The sequence below is a fragment of the Paramormyrops kingsleyae genome, chromosome 3 (assembly GCF_048594095.1).
Source record: "Paramormyrops kingsleyae isolate MSU_618 chromosome 3, PKINGS_0.4, whole genome shotgun sequence".
In the NCBI taxonomy this organism is placed as follows: Eukaryota; Metazoa; Chordata; class Actinopteri; order Osteoglossiformes; family Mormyridae; genus Paramormyrops; species Paramormyrops kingsleyae.
This window is the reverse complement of record NC_132799.1, coordinates 3,122,976-3,143,407: the sequence shown is the minus strand read 5'-3', so window position 1 is coordinate 3,143,407 and position 20,432 is coordinate 3,122,976. Positions and strand designations below refer to the sequence as shown.

At 44.6% G+C, this 20,432-nt stretch overlaps 1 long non-coding RNA gene across 1 annotated transcript in view; it reads right to left on the bottom strand.

The window, feature by feature from the left end:
* The window catches only part of LOC111852348 (uncharacterized), a 41,625-nt gene that overhangs the window by 14,196 nt on the left and 6,997 nt on the right, over positions 1–20,432 (bottom strand). The window contains exons 2-3 of the long non-coding RNA XR_002840212.2: positions 12,116–12,157; positions 11,761–11,976 (exon numbers count right to left, since the gene is read on the bottom strand). This is a non-coding gene — a long non-coding RNA (uncharacterized lncRNA). The remainder of the gene's footprint in view (positions 1–11,760; positions 11,977–12,115; positions 12,158–20,432) is intronic.

The following is a 20,432-nucleotide window of genomic DNA, read 5'->3' as shown; positions in this document are numbered from 1 at the left end:
CTTTTACCCAAATGCCGTCCACTTGTTTCATTTAGAGCCATTTCAACATTGAAATTCCTACACATAGACCAAATTGACGCCTTTTCTAAAATCCTTACCACCGTAAATGGATTTCCCCCCGCATGTTCAACCATTTTAATGTCTTTTTCATAGTTCATCTTGTATGTATAATCCTGCATGTATCTTGTATGACCCCGTGCAGTCACCCCAGTGCACTTAAGCCCAGTTTGGGTTCACTTGTGCACCGATGGGGGGTACATTTCACACGCAGCTAGAGCCACTCTCCAGTTATGACCAAGTCACCCCGACGCCATTAAGCTGCCCTCCGTGGCCTAGTTTCGGAGTGAAGGTGCCCGTGGGCGGCCGGTTCACGTCAAGGCGAGCAAACGCAGTCACACCGCAGCAATACGCGAGCTGTGTGATGGGTCACTTTCACGCAAAACCCCATGTACACAAGGCAAAACATTTTCAGTGCATAAGCCCCTTCAAAGCAAAATTACACAACCTTCTCATATTGCTAATGTCACTATATACCTCCGATTTTAACAACCATGCAGAAATTAGCAATATAAAGTGACAACAATCATTTCTGAAGACATTATTTTGCACAAACTCATGCAACTGCGAAAAACATCTTTCTCCAATCCACAATTTTCAGAAACAAGCCGTGAGCGTATTATCATTACCCTCTTATCACACAGGAAACCTCGGTATACACCGTGACATTTAATTAACTGTTTGTTCAGAAACAAGAACAAATAAACAGGCTGTCAGACTTTCAGATGCGTGCAATTTGTGCACGTTGGCAGTGCCTGCAAGTTATGGCAAGTGTTTATTTCATGGCGACCGATCTCGAGGCAAAATGGGGAAAAAAACGGACCTCAATCTGTCTCCTAAACCTGGTTTTGGAGAAAACATTAACTTACAGTCAGTGTCAAGTCAGTGGTATCAATCCAGTGCATTTGTCCGTTTAAATTGGTTTAGGTGGAATACACGGCGACGGACACCGCTCCGATTACCGGTCGTGGGAAAAGTACAATTCTTTGGTGTAAATCAAAGTTTTTAACATATTAGGCCTAACACACTCTTTACTACTACTTTAATTTTTTCAAGTCTTGCTTTTTCGTATGATTAAGGCAATTGTAACAGATATTTTTTTTAAATTATATTACACCAAAGATAAGTGCATTAAAATATAATTATAGTTGTACAATGATATTATGAATCATTGAATTTCTTAATCAAGTAAATGAAACTAATATGGTTACTGATTGTGCATGTTTCCTTTTGTTATTCATGGTACGCTTCACCACAAAAAGCAAAAGAAGTCCGAAAATGACTAACGATGTTACACACGGGCTGAATTCCCGTCTCACTGCACGGCGCTAAAGCCTGTAATTACAAATCTAACTTTGATCTAAATTTAAAATCACCCCAGGCTTCACAACACAATTTACACCAAAACTGTTATAATTTAGACATGATTGTGTGTATTTGCATCTGAAGTAATCTTTCTACTACTCGCGTCGGTTTCAGGATAAACGGCCTCATTAATCGAAATCTAGATAAATGCAAAAACATATACATCGATTTCTATTAACGATAATACGTCACAATTATCTAAAAATATACAGGAAAGAAATATGTATAAATAAGGCAACAGTCACTAAATATAAATATATTTTAACAGACATTTTACTAATTATCGATGAACAACTATTTAGAAAATAAAAGCATGTTTTCCTTCTAGATATGCAGTTTTAAGGATTCCATATAAGAGTCCATTTATAATAATATGATTACATTTAGGATTGTAAAATTTAAGACTTTTATAAAATGTACTTTGATTTTATATATTTTTAGGAATATATCTAATTAACAGTACAGAAATAATACTTCTTTGACATATGATGTGTGTTACATATACATACATTGTTTTTTTCTTTATTTGAAGATCTTGATCACCAGACCTAAATACGATTTGTAACCATAATCTTAAGTAATTAAGGAGAGATTTTAATGATTCACTTGAGTAATAAATTTAAAGAGGAAATAACTTCCCGCGAAGCATTGATATTTGCTTGGTTTTTTAAGTAGTCTATAAGGTGTATTTGTAGACTAATGCCTCATATTTCTGCTGAAACGAAAACAGGGATGATAAGGTCAATATGAAACCAGCACCGGTTTTCTCAGGTATCACAACTCCTTCAGACTGGTTCTCTGGTGTGGCGAGAAACTAGAGCATTGAAGTAGGCGGCACAGCAAACTGCTTTTCTCCATTTGAACCGACTCGACCGACATAAATACGAAATGCAATGGAGTGGGCCTGAAAGATCAGCCAAACCAACACTCTCGTCGGTGAAGCGTGCCAATCTATCGTTTCATGAACACGGACTAATATTTTTAAAAACACAACTGTGGGAACAAAGCGTTCTGCTATTTTTCATTGCTCGCAGAAATCCCAAACAACAAACTATTTCTTTATCAACACCGCCACCTACTGGCCATTAGAGCAATCACACCACCCAGCACAGTCTATAGGCCTTTTTATTGTAGCTGTACTTTGACAACAATTGCCTCATTTTACCTGTAAAGAGGGACACTGGTAACACAGTTAGACACAGATATTTGTTCTTTTGTGTTCAGTAATCAATAACCAAGGAGAGTAATAAACAGGAGACATGCCATTTGTAATTAAATTCTAATCTTGGGGTTTAGTACTCAGCAGATACTACACGATCCTTACAACTGGACAAATCAGAACGAAACACAGAATCCTGAAATCAGTCTTGAAAGTTATAACATCCAAATTAATGCCACTGCTGTTCTGCAAATGCGAAGCAAGAAAACGTTCAACGTACATCGTATACATCAGTAATCATGGAATATTAGATGACGAAGAAGTACACCTCAGTGAAGACGTCTAAACACTACTGCTTTCTGAACAGAAACCTGAGTAACACGAAGGTCATCCACATGTAGATAATGTCCACCTTAGAACTGTAGAGGAATACTATCACAGTGTGAGCTAACCAGCACAAATAACAGGCATCTTTAATGTGGCACCATGTTAAATCTCCCATACTTCAGTACATACTTTTTTGCAAGCCTCAACTTGGATGCAGACATCTTTAGTGAACCCTATAAATGATCACCGTACTTTGCCGTTATGTTTACATTGTGGCACCCATTAGCGGTACCCAGAGCAGGCATATGTGGTATGACATAATAGTATCGCTCTCATTTTCCCCCAGCCCGCGCGGTCCTTGGGGATGCTGAAAATGCGTCTGCGTTGGTGGGGACGCCACACGGAACTGGACTCCATCACTGGGAGGTAATCCCCCGCCCACACACGACTTTCCAGCAGAATAAGTGAAAAACTTGGCAGCGTATCTGTCAGCGACACGTACGCGGGAGGGCGAAAAGGCTACCAGAAATCCCTGCTTTTGTTTAAATAATTCAGTCAGTCCTCTGCAGGGCGTCACAGTCCATGGTTCTGGCTAACCGACATAGTAAAGTGCCATAGTAAATAACAGCGTAAGAAATGGATCGCCAACCTGTCGGAACACAGACAAACACGCCCGTAGCAAGACTCTCCTGTATCCGTGGTCAAAGAAAAATAAACTACACTACGTTTTGAAATACCTCGCCGTGGTCAAATTTGCATTTCACAACGTCCATCAGAATTTGATATAGAGTTGATCCCTGGGCGCTTACAGAATATGCGCAGATCACATTTAAATGTACATTTACATAGGCCTATTTAGCAGATTTTTTTTTGTCCAAAGCGATGTACAAGTGAGGCAAATTGCCCATTACAGACATACACACTGTCAAGGAGTCGACTAGGGGTAAGTGCAGCTAGGCTGAACTTCCAGGGAATGTCCAGGTACAATAGCATGAGGGACTGGGGCAGGAGCTACACGACAAGATCTAACAGAGCAAGAACATATTAAGACTATTCAAGGAGCGAAGGGCCTCATATTCCAAACACATGCAATATACATTTAAGTTTTATATATTTTCTAATGAGTAGAATATGCAGTGAGAAGATGGATGGATGCCGTATTTTCATTTACATATAAACTGAGTTGAAAATGATGTAATTTAACAATATTTAGTCAACAAAGGGTTATGGCTGTCAATCTACATGGAGCTGAAAATACGCTCGAAAAAGTAACGCTGCATAGATTAAAAACTGTGAAACTGTGAAGTCTCCTCTTAGTCTATCGTACGATAATGCACATTTAAAATATGATTCATAAACACGCTTTAAACGAAAACTTCTGTCAGACGCAGCACCGCGCCTAGAGCGTCACGAGAGTCATTTTGCACAAAAAGCCGTGAGCATTTGGGTGTATCGCTGAGGAGCTTTCAGCAGCAGCATCCAGCCGTCCAGCTGCTGTCCGTGGGTATAAACCCACACAGATCCACTCCAGAGACGCCGAGATGTCTCATGAGGTGCGTCCAACGAGCCAATCAGAACAAAGGACAGTCTCACTAAATTAATCAAATTAATAATGTGCAGGCAAGACACATTCATCATTTCCTCCTGATGAAGTAACCATATTCGTAATATGTGTTTACATACTCAGCTGTGCTCAGATTATGTTTTATTGTATACATGTAAGTGCCTTTATCTTCCTGTTTACAGCTTATGGTAAAGTGGGGCTATTTTTCTGGAGGAATCTACGCCGAGTAAGGTTTTATTTATGCAAGACTTCAAACGCTACACCCTCTACTGTCCTCTGAATTCTGACATCTCTGAACAGACCAGGAACACTTTGCCCTGTACTGAGATTTACAGCTTTTTCTAAGTTTGTCTATCGCTACATGCCAAGAGACTCACAGCTTAACCCTGACGAGACAGGATACCAAAGCAGCCCACGGTTCTCCTTTCCTGTACCTGTCATTCACCAGCCAAATCTGAACAAAGATGTGAGTAAAAGCCACAACCTCATCCGTGAAATTAGCTCTGGACCTGATCAATAACAACCAATCAGATTTATGGGTGGGCAGGGCTTGGCACAGCTGTTGAGTGCAAGTCAGACATTGTATTCGTCCCCAATTAATAGTGGTGGTGAGAAAGGTTAAAGGGCACACCCCGATTGTTGTCCATAGTATGGGGGGAGGGGGGGTTGTGAAAGTAACACTGAAGAACCCTACTAGCATCCCAGTGTTTGTTCTGGATAACTTTCAGACACCAAGGTGCAGTTGCTAGCCACTCCAGCAGTGGGCGCTAAGAGGATGTTCCTCCACCCATGCTCACAGACATGTGTCTGCCGGCCCCCTCTCTCAGCTGACTGCCAGGGCAACAACAGCGCCAGCTTCAGGCACCGCAGTACAGGAGGCACCCAATGCAGCGAAAGCGCGCGCATACAGCACTTCACTCCGCCCCTTTACCGGCTGCTAGTAAATTAGCGCCATGGTTTGACCAATCAGCTGCTGAGCAGCTTGCAAGTTGATCGCACTCCCTGGCCTGACATCTGCAAGCGGCAGGAATCCACTGATGCACCCGATTACACGTGGAGACGCGTTAGAATGACTGTACAAAGGGTTAAGAAACTGTACATCTAAGAATATAAAGTGAAACCCACGTTAGCCTGAGGTATCGCAACGTGCTCAGGTAACACACAAAAACACGCCACTAACACATATGGCCCTTTCCCAGACGGTAATCTGGCATTTTCAATCAAGTGACGACTTCTACGCCAGCAACTAAGAAGTGAACTCGCATGAAATGACGACTTTCAAAAGCGTGCTGCTGCGTTATTATCTAGCGAACAAACTACTAACGAAACGATTTCAGCAGGAAGTGATGGCTCATACTTACTGGTTATGCAGATGATTCTGACGAATGAATACCGTAAATATTGATCAGAATTTTTACTGTTAGCTACCTAATATGAAGAGCTTAAGCAGGGGAAAAGTATTCAGAACAGCCAAATAGCTCATTTAAAAGGCAAATAGAGTTTAACAGAATTTTGGTTTATCGTGTTAAAATTTTAAGCTGATGAGCATTTGACTGTGAGTTATTGAGTAAAACAGCAGAACTGATCTATATAAAAGTCAGGCACCCTTAATAAAGTCGGTGTTTACAAAGCTGTGTAAATTACTTTTACACTCAACTGTTAATTAGTAACTGTGCATGTCATAACACGGAGCACACATACACGATGTCTGTCTCAGGTAGGCATAATTAAGCATCGTAATATTACCATGATAAATGTATATTAAGTAGCATTAACCAACAATATCAAACGATCCTGAGTCTGCATATCCTTGCATGCTTTGTCCCTTGCCCCGGGACCTCCTTAACACTGCCTTAACGCTGCCCTAACACTGCCTTAACGCTCACCCCACGCCTCCCAAAACCCCGCAAACAGTGTGTGTGTGTATATATATATATATATACACACACACACACACACACACACACACATACACAATAATGTATAACTTTACATTGCTTTAGTTGAAAACATTAATCTAGGCATTGAAAGGAACTTAAAAGCCTTAAAACAATATTTAAATATTTAATAGCATCTCCAGAATAGTTCTTCCCATCACCCTGACCAGGATGGAGGACAGATGGATAGATAGACTACTTTAGTTTTTTTCCTGCATTGTTGAAAATATAGGTTTTATGAAGATTATAAAAATGTTGTAGGGGTCAGAATGATTAATTGAGGGGAACTAAGAATCAATCCATTAAAACAGCTGCTGTTAATATTTAATTAGCTCCTTATTCATTCATATCAGCCAAAAAATAAATAAATGAAAAAATAACCGCAAGCAGTTGATGGGATCTTAGTACTGTAAAATGACTAAAGACTACAAATCAATCATGCAGTAATAAAAAATCACAACCCACAGACGGTGCCTTTAAGCGAGCAGTCAGGAAGCTGCCGGTCTGTCCGCCCCTTTTCCACGCCAGCCGCTCTACTCACATGCTGCGGGACGGGAGCCTCCCAGGTTCGCTCCGGCTGCACGACCCCCCGGACTCGGACCTTCAGCATGCGGGGCAGACAGCCCGCCTTCCAGTTAATGCGCCTGCAGCGCTTGCGGCTCGCCGGGCTCCGGCGCCGCGTGGGGAAACCCAGAGAGTGCCAACTTGAATATTGCAGACGAAGAACTAGAATGTTGCTCATTTGCAAAGTGCAAGACATATACGTCAAGCTTAGCAGTTCTGCACAGATGAGAGGTAAAGCGTCCATCTTAGAGAGATGCTTTAAGAAGCCATCCACTGGCACTTTAAAAGCTTTAATTACACCCAAATGCAAATGCACGGTTCTCTCATAAATACTCCCTATATGTCTGCAAATGCACGGTTCTCTCATAAATACTCCCTATATGTCTGAAAATGCATGGTTCTCTCATAAATACTCCCTATATGTCTGCAAATACACAGATCTCACATAAATACTTCCTATATGTCTGAAAACGCATGGTTCTCTCATTAATACTCCCTATATGTCTGCAAATGCACGGTTCTCTCATAAATACTCCCTATATGTCTGCAAATGCATGGTTCTCTCATAAATACTCCCTATATGTCTGCAAATGCACAGTTCTCACATAAATACTCCCTATATGTCTGCAAATGCACGGTTCTCTCATAAATACTCCCTATATGTTTGCAAATGCACGGTTCTCTCATAAATACTCCCTATATGTCTGCAAATGCACGGTTCTCTCATAAATACTCCCTATATGTCTGCAAATGCACGGTTCTCTCATAAATACTCCATATATGTCTGCAAATTCACGGTTCTCTCATAAATACTCCCTATATGTCTGCAAATGCACGGTTCTCTCATAAATGCTCCCTATATGTTTGCAAATGCACGGTTCTCTCATAAATACTCCCTATATGTCTGCAAATGCACGGTTCTCTCATAAATACTCCATATATGTCTGCAAATTCACGGTTCTCTCATAAATACTCCCTATATGTCTGCCGTCCATCCATGTATCCTCCTGTTTTATCTTTTTTAAGACCTTTTTAGCCTATTTGCTGAGTACTTACATACAGACCATTGCAGACACTAGACCACTGTGTAGGGGCTGTCATGGCGACGCAGACGTTTGGTCCCCAGAAGGAAAGAACCCATGAAAATATGACCGGAGAGCTTCAGCATGATGACACGTGGTCATGTGAAGATGCCCCCTCCCTTCCCCGGTACTGCAATGTGACTTTGGTGTGAAACACAGACTCATGGCTCATGTCTTCTTCTACTTAGCAACAGAATGCTGACTCATCTCAGTCAACGGTGCCCACGCAGAGCGGAGGGCGTCACTGACATCGGGCTGCTGCCAATGCGGGCGGGCCGGCGCCACGGGGGTGGTGTAGTGGGGGGGTAGAGACGCAGCTGAGTTACAAAAAGCTTGGTTACAAAAACCATCTTTGGTCCATCTGCCAGTGCTTACCGTAAGTGGGTTAGTCTGCGGGTCACCGTGTGCAGAAGGAGCCGTCGGCTGTGTGTCACACCGTTACGGTGACGTGTATCTACTGCAGGGTCACATTGACGTTTCCTCAAACCTCTTGCCCCCAAGTACGCCTCATATCAGCCACGGCCTGATTTGAACACCTGTTGAGTCTGCTGATCGCGCAAGCAGTGAAAGGAGAGCAACAGTACGTGCCGAAGGACAAGGGGCGTGCGATCCCACTTAACGGGGGGACCTAAACGTCATGTCAGGATATGCGCAATGGTGACCCAGAAGATCCGGAACTGATAAACAACCTCTCAATTAAAACTATAAAACTGCAGAACATAACTAGGCTTCTCAATATCAAAACTGACAGGGTGTACTTCAGTGCTCACTTCTTGCATAGGATACATTCAACATGATTGTACTAAAAACTGATACAAACCTTTGGTTAAGTATCACATCTACCAGCCTTCAACAACCACCTGGCATGTGAACCGTCAGCAACAAGGAGGGTTGGAAAAAAATACCCAACACCTTGCTGATTTTTTATTTGGAGCGGGTAAATGTTCATTATTTCTGAACTGCACGTGAAAAACAAGTCCAGTCCCACCGATCAAATGCACCAACAAAGTCCAACAGAATTCATGTCCATGGTTAAATCCAAAGAGAGTCCATCCATCTTTTATCCTATAGGCCAAATGTTTGCCCTCTTGCCCATCACACTCTACAGAATCCCTAACAGTAGAATAAGGAAACATGTAGCCAAGCCTGCAGGTATTAGGGACTCAATGGGCCCCAGGAAAGTCATACTGGGTCCCCAGACTGGACGTTCCAATATTCTAGGGCCCCTCTCACTCAGGGCCCTGTGCCGTCTGGGATAGGCCCCAGGGCCCCTGTGCCGTCTGGGATAGGCCCCGGGGCCCCCTGTGCCGTCTGGGATAGGCCCCGGGGCCCCCTGTGCCGTCTGGGATAGGCCCCGGGGCCCCCTGTGCCGTCTGGGATAGGCCCCTGGGCCCCCTGTGCCGTCTGGGATAGGCCCCGGGGCCCCCTGTGCCATCTGGGATAGGCCCCAGGGCCCCCTGTGCCGTCTGGGATAGGCCCCAGGATCAGGATAAATGACCTTTTTGATAAAACTATTACACATCCTAAAACAGGCAAACGCTGATGGGGAAACACACACAGGATGTTAATATCCCCGTCATAAAGCTGCAGATATTCTGCCTATGTATTTCTAGAAAGTATTAATATTTCAGGTCTGCATAACACTCAATACAAAAGTTATTTGCAATTCAGGCCTGGTTCCACAGCATCATTTTAACTCCAGAATTGAGTGACTTGCAATACTGTCCTTCTGACGTCAGGTGTGGTATGCGGTGGTGACCTGAGTCAACGGTCCGTGGAAGACGGTACAGTAAAAAATTTCCTCATGTTAAAATCTCTACTGCATGGTGGTAGTGAGTTTTTTTTTTGTTTGTTAATTTTTTTTAACCTTTACATTTAACTCCTATGCACATTATTATTATGATCAGTGACACCCTACGGTTAGCATCCAATTCTGAGAGCTTCTGCTGACTGTTCGGAATCGCTTAAGTGTTCGCTACCAGCGCAACACAGACGAGCTGGGTCATATTGTAAATACCGTCGCCAGTTTAACGTAACGAGGCCACGCCAGACTGCATCACTAAGGTCACCGGATCTAGTGTAATTTCTGTGCCAAGAACCCAGCTGGTGACTACGATTAAGATCAGAGACTATAAAGAAGATTGCGTACACGCCAGCTTGGGTAGGTCAGTCTGGTGGCATCTGTGTGCCTGAAACTAGTTTAAGCGAGTTAGTGATCTTCCTACTTCTAGTCTAAATTCACAGAAGGTCCAACAACATCTAATGTCAATGGCAGTGCGATTCGGCTCAAAGTAACAGCGAAACACCAACATCCCGCCATGCTCCCATTGACCTGCCCCCCCCTTAAGTCTGCTACTGTGCGCTTGTGCATTGGGACACTTCGCTGTCTTATTGCAAGTCTGTCGCTAAAAACGACAATGCAACTTATTTTCCAGGGCAAATGGCAAATATAATTCCTGGCGTGAATGCAAATTGTAGTTTGACTGTGCGGACAGCACGGGTTCTGCAGCATTGAGGTAGATGAAGAGAGCAGAAAGACAGACGGAGAGACGGACGGCATGGGGGGGGGGGGTCCTAACACCAGGCAGCTCATCCACTTTGTATGGCGACAGGAGGCCAGTTATTAGCTGCTGACAACTGCTAAAAACGTTGGTGCCATGATGTTAGGAGCCAGCTGTGCAAGTTAATCCATTATTTATATCAAGACAAAGTAACCAAAGAGCTTTTTCATCAGGACGAATCCCAATGCAACGATGCCAAACCCCCCCCCCCCCCACCCACGTTACCTAGGTTACATTGTAGCTCACTAATAATGGAGAACGAGCAAGCTGTCATCGCCCACCCAAACTGACCAGCAGCGTCACGCTGTCGAGTAACACTTTCCATTTTAGGCTAAGTCCAGACCCATGAAACGACATCATTAAGCCACTTCACAGGAGTGTGTCACCCCCAAAGGCACCCAGTTACAATACAAACAACGCAAATATTAGCTTCTTCCAGTGGTGATCCATGCTTACCACCTTTATTTAACAGCTAAAATAAATATCTGCAGTTTGAACGAGCTCTCCTCCTCACTTAAGATGCACCAATTTGCAACGGCAACATGACAATTAATAAAAAGGCCTGATCTCGGAGCCGCCTATCCCTGCGCTGTCGTCCGATCACGGTGAAGCTCATTCTCAAACCTCTGTCCTCTCACGTCGCTCTGTTACAGAGCTTTAAGTTTCAGATCAAACACCTCGACAGTGTTTTATGTCTTTTGACCCAGCGAAGGTGCTGGAAAGGCCAGAAATTCTGACGATGGGAAACATGTAGGTCCTGGCCAGAAAAACGAGGTACTGAGCCCAATAACAACCCTCTGCTCTGGCATCGACTGAACCAATGCAGAAGCAAGGCCGTTGGTCATCGGGTGCCCACAGGACCAGTGCCACCGACGACAGCAACAGAATATGAAATAAATCATTCCTGACATTTGCTTACCAGGTGCCGGATCCTCTCCACCACTCTGAAGCACATACTAAAGAGGCTACAGAAGACACCAGCACAAGCCGACTTATTTTGTTGCCCTGTAACGGAAATCCAGTACCTTCCCACGCACCTCCGATGTCCCACACAGCGCTACCCTTCAAGGACTACAAATATCCAAATGACTAAGACAGTGACGGAGACAGAGAACGGGCTATGGGTTGATGGAAAATCACTCACGCTGTGCTGACTCATCAAGCCACGGCTTCCTGCCAGGGCGTGCTTTATGCAGCTCCACTGATGACTGGTCAAGTTTTCACGATCCCTACTTGCACCTGGGTGGCTTTCTCTGGGGGGGGGGGGCGTGTAGGTCGCAGTGTATTTCCGCCGAGCCAAATCACACCCTGCACCATTATTCCACTCTGGTTTTGTCCAGCTTCCCCTGAAGTGTCCCTGCTGAAGAAAAAGTTGAAGAGTATCTCTGGGGGGAGTTGGAGATCAAGTCTGAAATCAATGTCCAGTACGGGTGATGTCCAGTAGAAATCCGTGTCATCTTTGAATGGGTCGACCATATCGATTCCCTCACACAACTCACCAGAGGACGAAGCCGTCGGCAAAGCTGATTCCTCCTCCATTCCTGTAAGTGAAACACAGAAATCAGATGGAGCCATAGTCTAATTATTGCATTATATATCTGCCGATGTCAAACTTCTCCTCATCCTTTAAGCCTTTGGTTTCATCGTCCAGAGCGCTCCCCGAGACAGTGAGAGGCCGAGGGCGGCAGAAGCAGGAATATGCGAGTCGATAATAAGACAGCAAGGGGGGACTCTGTGGGAAATATGCATTCTTCCAAACAAACATTTCCTGAGCTCAAGTTCCCAGGCCGTGCGATCTGAGAAAAGGGGAGAAGAGGCGGACACGGCCCACACGCTGAGCTAACTCTGCCGCTCCCTCAGGACAGGCAGGCAGCCAAGCTGCAGGATGTCCAGAGACGCTATCGACAGAGGCATTGTCCTCCTTAATAAGCTACCTAACAGCTGATTGTCTTCAACCTCAACAACTAGATAAATTTTTAAAGTTTCTACAGCTTGATTCTGAGCACCAAGCAACGCCGGCATCATGGCATTGAACTGTGAAAAAAAGGCGGGAAACGCCGTCAAGGCATAAAACTTTTGTGAAAAGTGTCACAAAAAACTAAACAGCGGTGGTTTGCAAAAAGTAGCACTAATCGCTTGTCTTTGTATGTTAAATAAATTCCCGGCTCAGGGCTACCGGAGTCCAAAGGGCTAACGACGCCACACGGAGGCCGTACAGACAAGGCGTTTCCCCTTTCAGGCCTGAAATTTCAGCTGCCATGAAGTCTTGGGTTTGGGCTGATGAACGCTGCTACAGTGTGAGATCAATACTCGGCAGTGGGTGCGATCAGCCGGGGTTCCATTTTCACTTCAGCACTGAGGTTCCCAAAGCAAAAACAAAAATCGTCAAAGTAACATGACGGTTACGGCACCATTTAAGATTAAAAAAATCAAAACTGCAGAGACGACTCCTGTTTGTCAGAAAGCTTTTCACAATACAGACATTTCCATCTGTTGTCAAAATAATGTCTCATATGATGAATCAATACCGTATTATGTCCACCCACTCACAGAAAAAGGTGATCATTGCGATAACTGCAAAATGTTTCACACATGTGACTTTATAGAAGGCAATCTGTGATAAATGGAAGGCTCGGTCTTAGTGAGATTCTGGTAAATCACCCTCTTCTAACATGTAAATAAATATCCACACGTCACTTCGTCAAGGGAACCCAAGCTCCAGTGTGGAAAGATACATTTTCACATTATTTCACGTTGTAACGTTTCTTGTGTACAACTTTCACATAGGTTATGCATCTTATGTGGTCAACTATATAAATGATTATCCATCCATCCATCCATCGCCCAACCCGCTTATCCTACTGGGTTGCGGGGGGTCCGGAGCCCGTCCCGGAAGCTATGGGCACGAGACAGGGAACAACCCTGGACAGGGGGGCAGCCCATCGCAGAATAAATGATTATATTAAAATTTAATAATTCTGCCTTCAAAAAACAGGGTTTTACTGTTTTACATTTTTTTTATTTTATTGTTATTCAAACATTTAAATTATTGCTTTTATACAAAGGAACAGTGCAGTGGACTGAGTGATTAGTAGTGTGGTCATATTTGGTTGTTCTTGCATATTGATACAAAACCAACCAGGCATGATTCAGGCCTATATGGGAAACAAGAAGCATCACATTCTGATTTAAAAGGTGCCCCGACATGGACCGTAGGCCGTATGACATGTGCTGCCATATCAATCGGAATACCGTGGTGTAGCAGGCTGACATCATGAGTCTTGGTGCCGTTGCAGTACACAGGGCGTACGGGTGAAGGTGACTTAAAGAACCACATGGGCGTTATATTCCTCCAATCAGAACAGGAGATGGGAGCACATGACGCCGGGCTTAGGGGAAAGACAGAGCCCTTCACTACAGAGTAAGACGGGGGGAGGGTGAAGGTTACATGGACTAGAAAATAAAACACTTTTTGCAAATGAGAAAATGAACAACAAGAATCTAAACCAGCAGGAAACTAACACAACATGCCCATAAATAATCTTAGTAACACTTCACCTGAAGCTGTCATCTATAATGTACTATAGATATCATCCTAATGCATTATAATGGTCAGTACATGAATTAATAAAGCATTGCAGCATCTTTTGCTATATTGACAGTCATAAGGTTTACATTATAACTCCAGTGAAGCTCTCATCTATAATGAACTACAGGTACCTTCATAGTGCATTATAATGATTGGTATAAGAATTAAGGATGATTACAGTAATACTGCATTATGAAGGTGCCTATAGTGCATTATACTGAACATGGCTCTACTTAGGGCTGGATGATATATTGATAAATTATCCTATCGTGATTACGCACATTCATATTGTCATAAATTTGAATATTATATTGTGATACAGCCTAAAGACTTGTTTTCTTGTATATTCACAGTAATAATGAACTGTTTTTACATGAATTCCATCAAGGTTTAAGTCTGTTGCTGGTAATTTTTCGTTATATCTGTCACATGCTCCATAATTAACAGTAACACAATTTGGTCATCATAATCAGAAAAACTCAAAAATCACCTGTCATATTTTACTGTCTTCTATGCATGAATTTTACAATACTGTGACAATTATCAATATCGTGAAAATCTGATCGTGAAAAAGTATTGCCATATCATTTTTAGGGCATATCGCCCAACCCTAGATATAATGTGTTACGCCTTTATAACTATTTATAGCCATGTTTATACTGCTTTATGAATGTGTTAATATATGCATTATAATGCATTATTATGTGTTATGAACGTGTTCATAGATTTTTATAGACATGCATTTATAGAAAGTGTTACCATAATCTTTCTGAGAGGGATGGACAGGCAGAACTAATCACCAGGAGTCCTCAGGTCCCAGAACATGCCTGCCCTCCTTCCTGCAACGCTGACTGAAGGCCCTAGGAGCTGATCAGGGACTCTTTTCTTACAAAGACTGTATTCTGGTTCCGGTCGGCGCCGTCTTCCTTATGTAGCACCAGGGAGGCCCATGCCAGCTGCTGATAGGCCACACTCAGCCTCCGCACTTGTTAAATTCAGTCATTGTTCACTTAGCCACTTACCGCAGCTGGTTTTTCAGGTGTACGTCAGCCACCAATCAAAGAGCAGGACTGCCCCCCCCCCACCAAGATGTCCAGGTCTGAATCTGGTTGGTGGTATTTCACATAAAAGATATCCACTGATTTCAGTGGCCAAAAACATTAAGTCAAACAAAAATGCAACCATAATCATGCCAGGGACTGAGTTGTAGTTCCAAGCAAGAACAACATGATTATTAACATTTCCCCACTGACCAGTAACCCTCCCAGTGAGTCCCTTTCATTTCGGGCCTGAGTACAGCTTCTCCCATGCAGTCAGCCTATGATCTGAAGCACCCTGATGATTTCTGTACATAAGTTTGGAAACTGAAGACATTTAACCGCGGTCAGGTCCTTTACCGTCACGTTAGGTGCCCTTTTCAAAAACACATACAGCTTTTGTTTGCCGTGCTTTCAGTTTCTCCTCTCCGGAGCTTGCAGTCAACAAGACGGCTCTCTTACGGTATGTGTGCTCTATATGTACCCTGCTATGTGAGAGAATCGCTTTGCGATGAGTAAGGCGGCCTGCCGTGACTCATTTCGCCTTGAAACCGGCCCCTTTTTACGCATGGTGTTTCCTTCAGTATCACTGTTTGAGAATTACGATTTGACATTTAAGGGTCAGTTTAGGTGAACCTCTTATATTTGCTCGTAAGGAAAAACAGGGCCCATTAAGAGCGAGAAATGAATCATTATGTTCTGATGCCGTGTTCATGTAGTGGGGCTACCTGCTGCTGCGTCCTGCCCACAGACTGCCCACAGACTGCCCACAGACTGCCCACTTCTGCCAGCAATTTGGATATTAAGCTATTACTTATTTATTAATTAACTAAGTCTTAGTTACATACTGACCTCATGTTCGTAACGCATGTTTTATCTCAAATAGTTACTATATTTGATATCTGTTAATTCCGTAAACCTTTGTGAACTACTGAAGGAAGAAGTAATGAATAACACAAGTGAAATACTGATCTCATGTTTGTTCATCATTATTGACGCATCTTTAATCTCAAGCAGCAGATGTTCATGATTTGTACTTCAGTCATAACTGAGTCATTAAATATTAGTAGCGCCATTAAATATTTGCGCCTGTCAAGTATTACCAGACTAATTGAAAAATGTCTTCTCTGGCTTTGATGGGTGTCAGCTGATCCTGAAGGCCCGGGGATTCCTGAACACCGACGTCACACACACAGACCATATGGCCATCAAGGGTCCCATGGGGGATAAAGAGAGAGAGAGAAAGAGACTCCGGTCATGTGACCCTCCCCATGAGGATTCCATTCCCACGCTTCCGAGCAAGACTTTCCCATATCCGAGTGGCCTACTGGTCCCAGGACAGCCCCCAGTTCAGTTAATATGAGTTCTTTTCCCATGAAAGGAATGGCAAGGAATTTTTTGTACAACCCACATGTTTACACTGGTGTGTGGGAAAAAAACAGGAAGATGGATGTAAATCCCCTTAATAACAGGAACAAGAGATTGAACTGTGAGGTGTGGAACACGACTTTCAGGTGAAAAGTCAAATACACTGTATATTCAGCCCAGGAACATACTGCAGTATTTAAGAGTCTCACACAGGAAAAAAAACCTGAGAATAATGAAATATGAGGCTGGCTGGCTGTGTGTTACGGCGTGGGCCTGTAGATGCCGTTAGGTGAGCTATGTGATATTTACATCTGAGTAATGGGAACAGTGGCCCCGATCGGACTGAATCAGAGAGAGAGAAGAGTTTCTGACACATGTGGAAATGTACCATAATCTGGAAGCAGTGCTCACCCATGCATTTTAACACACCATTCATACTTTCCTTTGACCTTAAATTTGAGAGTGCTAATTCTATAGAGTCCTAATTGCAGTGTTCTGAGTGAAAATCGTGACCTGCGTCTCTAATATGCACACAGAAATAACACCAATCTGTGTTTATTATCGGAAGTAAAATTACCCGAAGATGTGTGCGCCCACCCTGAACAGCCCGCTGACACCCCCAGGGCGGGCCGTCCTGTCAGGCAGGTGCAGGCTGTATCCCCCAGGGGCCCTGCCCGTCTGAACCCGTAAGGTCTGAACTGTTTCGCGCTATCATAATTTCCCTTTTTACACTACATCAGAAGCCCATCTTGACATGAGGGGGGGGGGGGGATCTGACCAGTCAAATAATAGGAAGAGGGGACCCGACTCAGCCCTCGATGCAGCCACCGGCTTGTGTGAGCGAGTCGAAACCAGCCGGAACATGCCGGAAGGACAGGCCCTGCATTATGAGGCTAGTTGCGGCCCCGCCTCTGTTTCTCGTGGGTGGCCCCCATCAGCCAGTCCGGAGACAGATATGTGTCACATCCGACCGCAGAGGACGCATTCTGCATGGGATACATGTGTGAGAGGGACATCTGGATGGGAAGCTGCTGAAATTCTTCTAAACATCTGGCTCAGATGTGGTCTTTCTGGAAGTGGACGCAACAGGGGTGGAGTTGAGGTTTCATTCACAAATTTCTTAGCTATTATTTTTTTATCAAAGGTAACTTATCCAGCTTAAAATGTTGGAGTTTTACCCAGTTACACCATTCGTTTTGAATTAAGACCCTTCACCCAACAAATCCCCTCAAACCTCAACTCAGGAATCTCAAGTTTTGCTCGTGAATCTGATGGGTGTCCATGATTTGACTTAGAAAAAAAATTGCTGTGCTTTGGGTCAAAATAAAAGGTACAACAGAAGATCCCCCGCTGGCTCTTGAACCTAAAACCTTCCACAAGTCCCATTTCCCCCAAGCAATTTCAAAGCTCCTTCAGGAACGCGCTGACTGCTCCCCAAACGCCCCCCGGGATAATGCCCACCCAGTCTTATGTGTGGAAGTTCCAAAGAGGTCACCATTTACCCAAAACAAGAGTGGCTGAGTCCAGACTACGGACCACAAACTGTTGGCACCACCTTTGACGTTTCCAAACAAACGTTTTCAGACAATCCCACAAAACGTGCAACAGACCAGAGCAGAAAAACCGAATTGTTGTATGCTAAAAAGCTGCTAGCATACATGCTAATATAGTAGCAAGGCTTATATCTACAATCATGGCTGAGATTGTGATCAGTACCGAATGCTGCTACCAGCAGGGACCCTAGAGCCCAGCCAGACCGCTCTGCTGTCTTCTGCAAACCCACCTGAGGCTTCCAGCACCGCCACTCTGCACTGCTCAAGCTGTCACCAGACTATAAAATACTCTTTCTGCGATGATGTGACTGTTTATATGTCTGGAAGGAAGCACACCGAGAGTGAAGCAGAAAAGCAGTCTTGGTCGTTACGGAACAAGGCACTTTGTCGCACTGATGCTGGACATGACCAGCTAATGCTGCCCCGTGAGACAGCTGTCTCTGTCCCCCTCACCCAGACAGCCCGCAGGTGCCACGTGGCTTGGCAAACGTCACTGTCCTCGCTCACAATCGGGCCAGCATCAGATCCACAGGTGCAGCAGGGGTCGGGGGGAGAGAGAGAGAACTGAGAGATTATCGAGATAAGGTGTCCTGCGGATCTTCATTTACGTCCGCCCGTGAGAACAGACAGGGCTGAGGTGGTCTGCGCTTCTATGAGGTCTGCCCGCCCATGGTGTACTGATGTGTGACACGCACCCACCCACCCATAATGCAATGGGTTAGACGAGCTTGTCTACAGTATATCTGCGAGAGCCTCCCTATTCTCCTGATGTTTGATGCATCTGTGAAGTGTGACTAAGCTTAATCTCTGATTTTAGCTTTTAGTGAGAATATCTACTGAATACTGTGGACTAACTGCCACACGCTGACTCACACACTCGCACACGTGCGCGCACACACCCGCCGCTCGCTTTGCATGCAAGCCGGTGGCTTGTGACAGGGCAGAGCTTGACACTGCCATTAATGCAGGAGACACCTGCAGGGGGGGCAGCAGCTGGCCCCCCAGCCCCACGCGTCCCCACAGCACCGCTGATCTCGCGTGTGAAGTCGATCCCAGACACTTTCTCAGTGCTTGCCGTTACCACGGCAAATGAGCCTTGTCAATTTGGGGGGGGGGGGGGAGGGGGATCACATAAAACAGCCAATCAATATCTTGCAATTTTATACCCTCTCTGGGGAGGCCCAGAGTCCGAGGTGGAGACTCTGTCAGGTTTGACCAAGAAACAAAATGAAGGCATGAGAACTTTCAGCATCTTTGTGGTGTGGTGTGAGTGGGGGGGGGGGATTCATTAGGGAATCAATATTCCAAGCTATTCACATATACAACTCATTCATCAGGAAGTGATGGAAACAAGGACCTCCTGAAGGTTTAATGGCTGCTCTATGAGCAGTAGGAGTCTCCTAAAATTGAGCGTTACCTCAAATCCTTAAGAAACCATAAGGATGCATATCCAAGACCCTTCAGGACAAGAGTATGGAAGCCTGCGGAAGTATTCAGTCCTCACATTTTGGGGGTCGATGGCCTGGGAGTTACTAACACCAGTCCTAAATCCATGCATGCATCCACATCCCCAGCCAGGCATCCCCTCTGCCTACTGGGTGACGAGTCATTAAGCTGCCCTGTTCAACGAGTGACATCATCAAAAATACGAGTCTGAAGGTCGCCCCCCCCAAAGCATGCGGGAGTCCAGTCCACATCCTGTCTGCCACAGACATGCTTTTATGCCTTGTAGTCACGGCAACATCCTTCCCAAAAACTCCGGAGCTGGGGCCTCTTTGCTGTGAGCATCAGGGTCTAGATGTGAAGAAAGCTTTTGACAAAGGGACGGCCTGACTGCTTCCCGTGCTGAGCAGTTCCTGAGTGATTCACTGCAGCCAGACTGCGCGTGCATTCATGGTGTATGCCGCAACAAGGACTGATGTTAAGGGTCATTTAGAGCGGTAAGACTCTGAGGTTATGCTCCTCACTTCATGTTCATCCTCTGGTATCCCTAGCAGAGTGTGAAGGAGGAGACATTAAGGGCATTTTCATGTGTGTCCTGTAGGTGGCGTGTCCTCCCTAAATGATGCATCCTTTCTAAAGCTGGAAGTTTACTGATGCATCTACTGCACAATGACTGTCCGTAACCTCCCCCCATGACTTGAATCCGCACTCCAGGCCAGTAAGTCCTAGAGAGCACAACACGAATGAGTTCTCACAGTCCGCACTGAAGACAGATCAGCGTGAGGTGGTTGTATGGCCCTGGAGATGAGAGACACCTCGGGGAGGA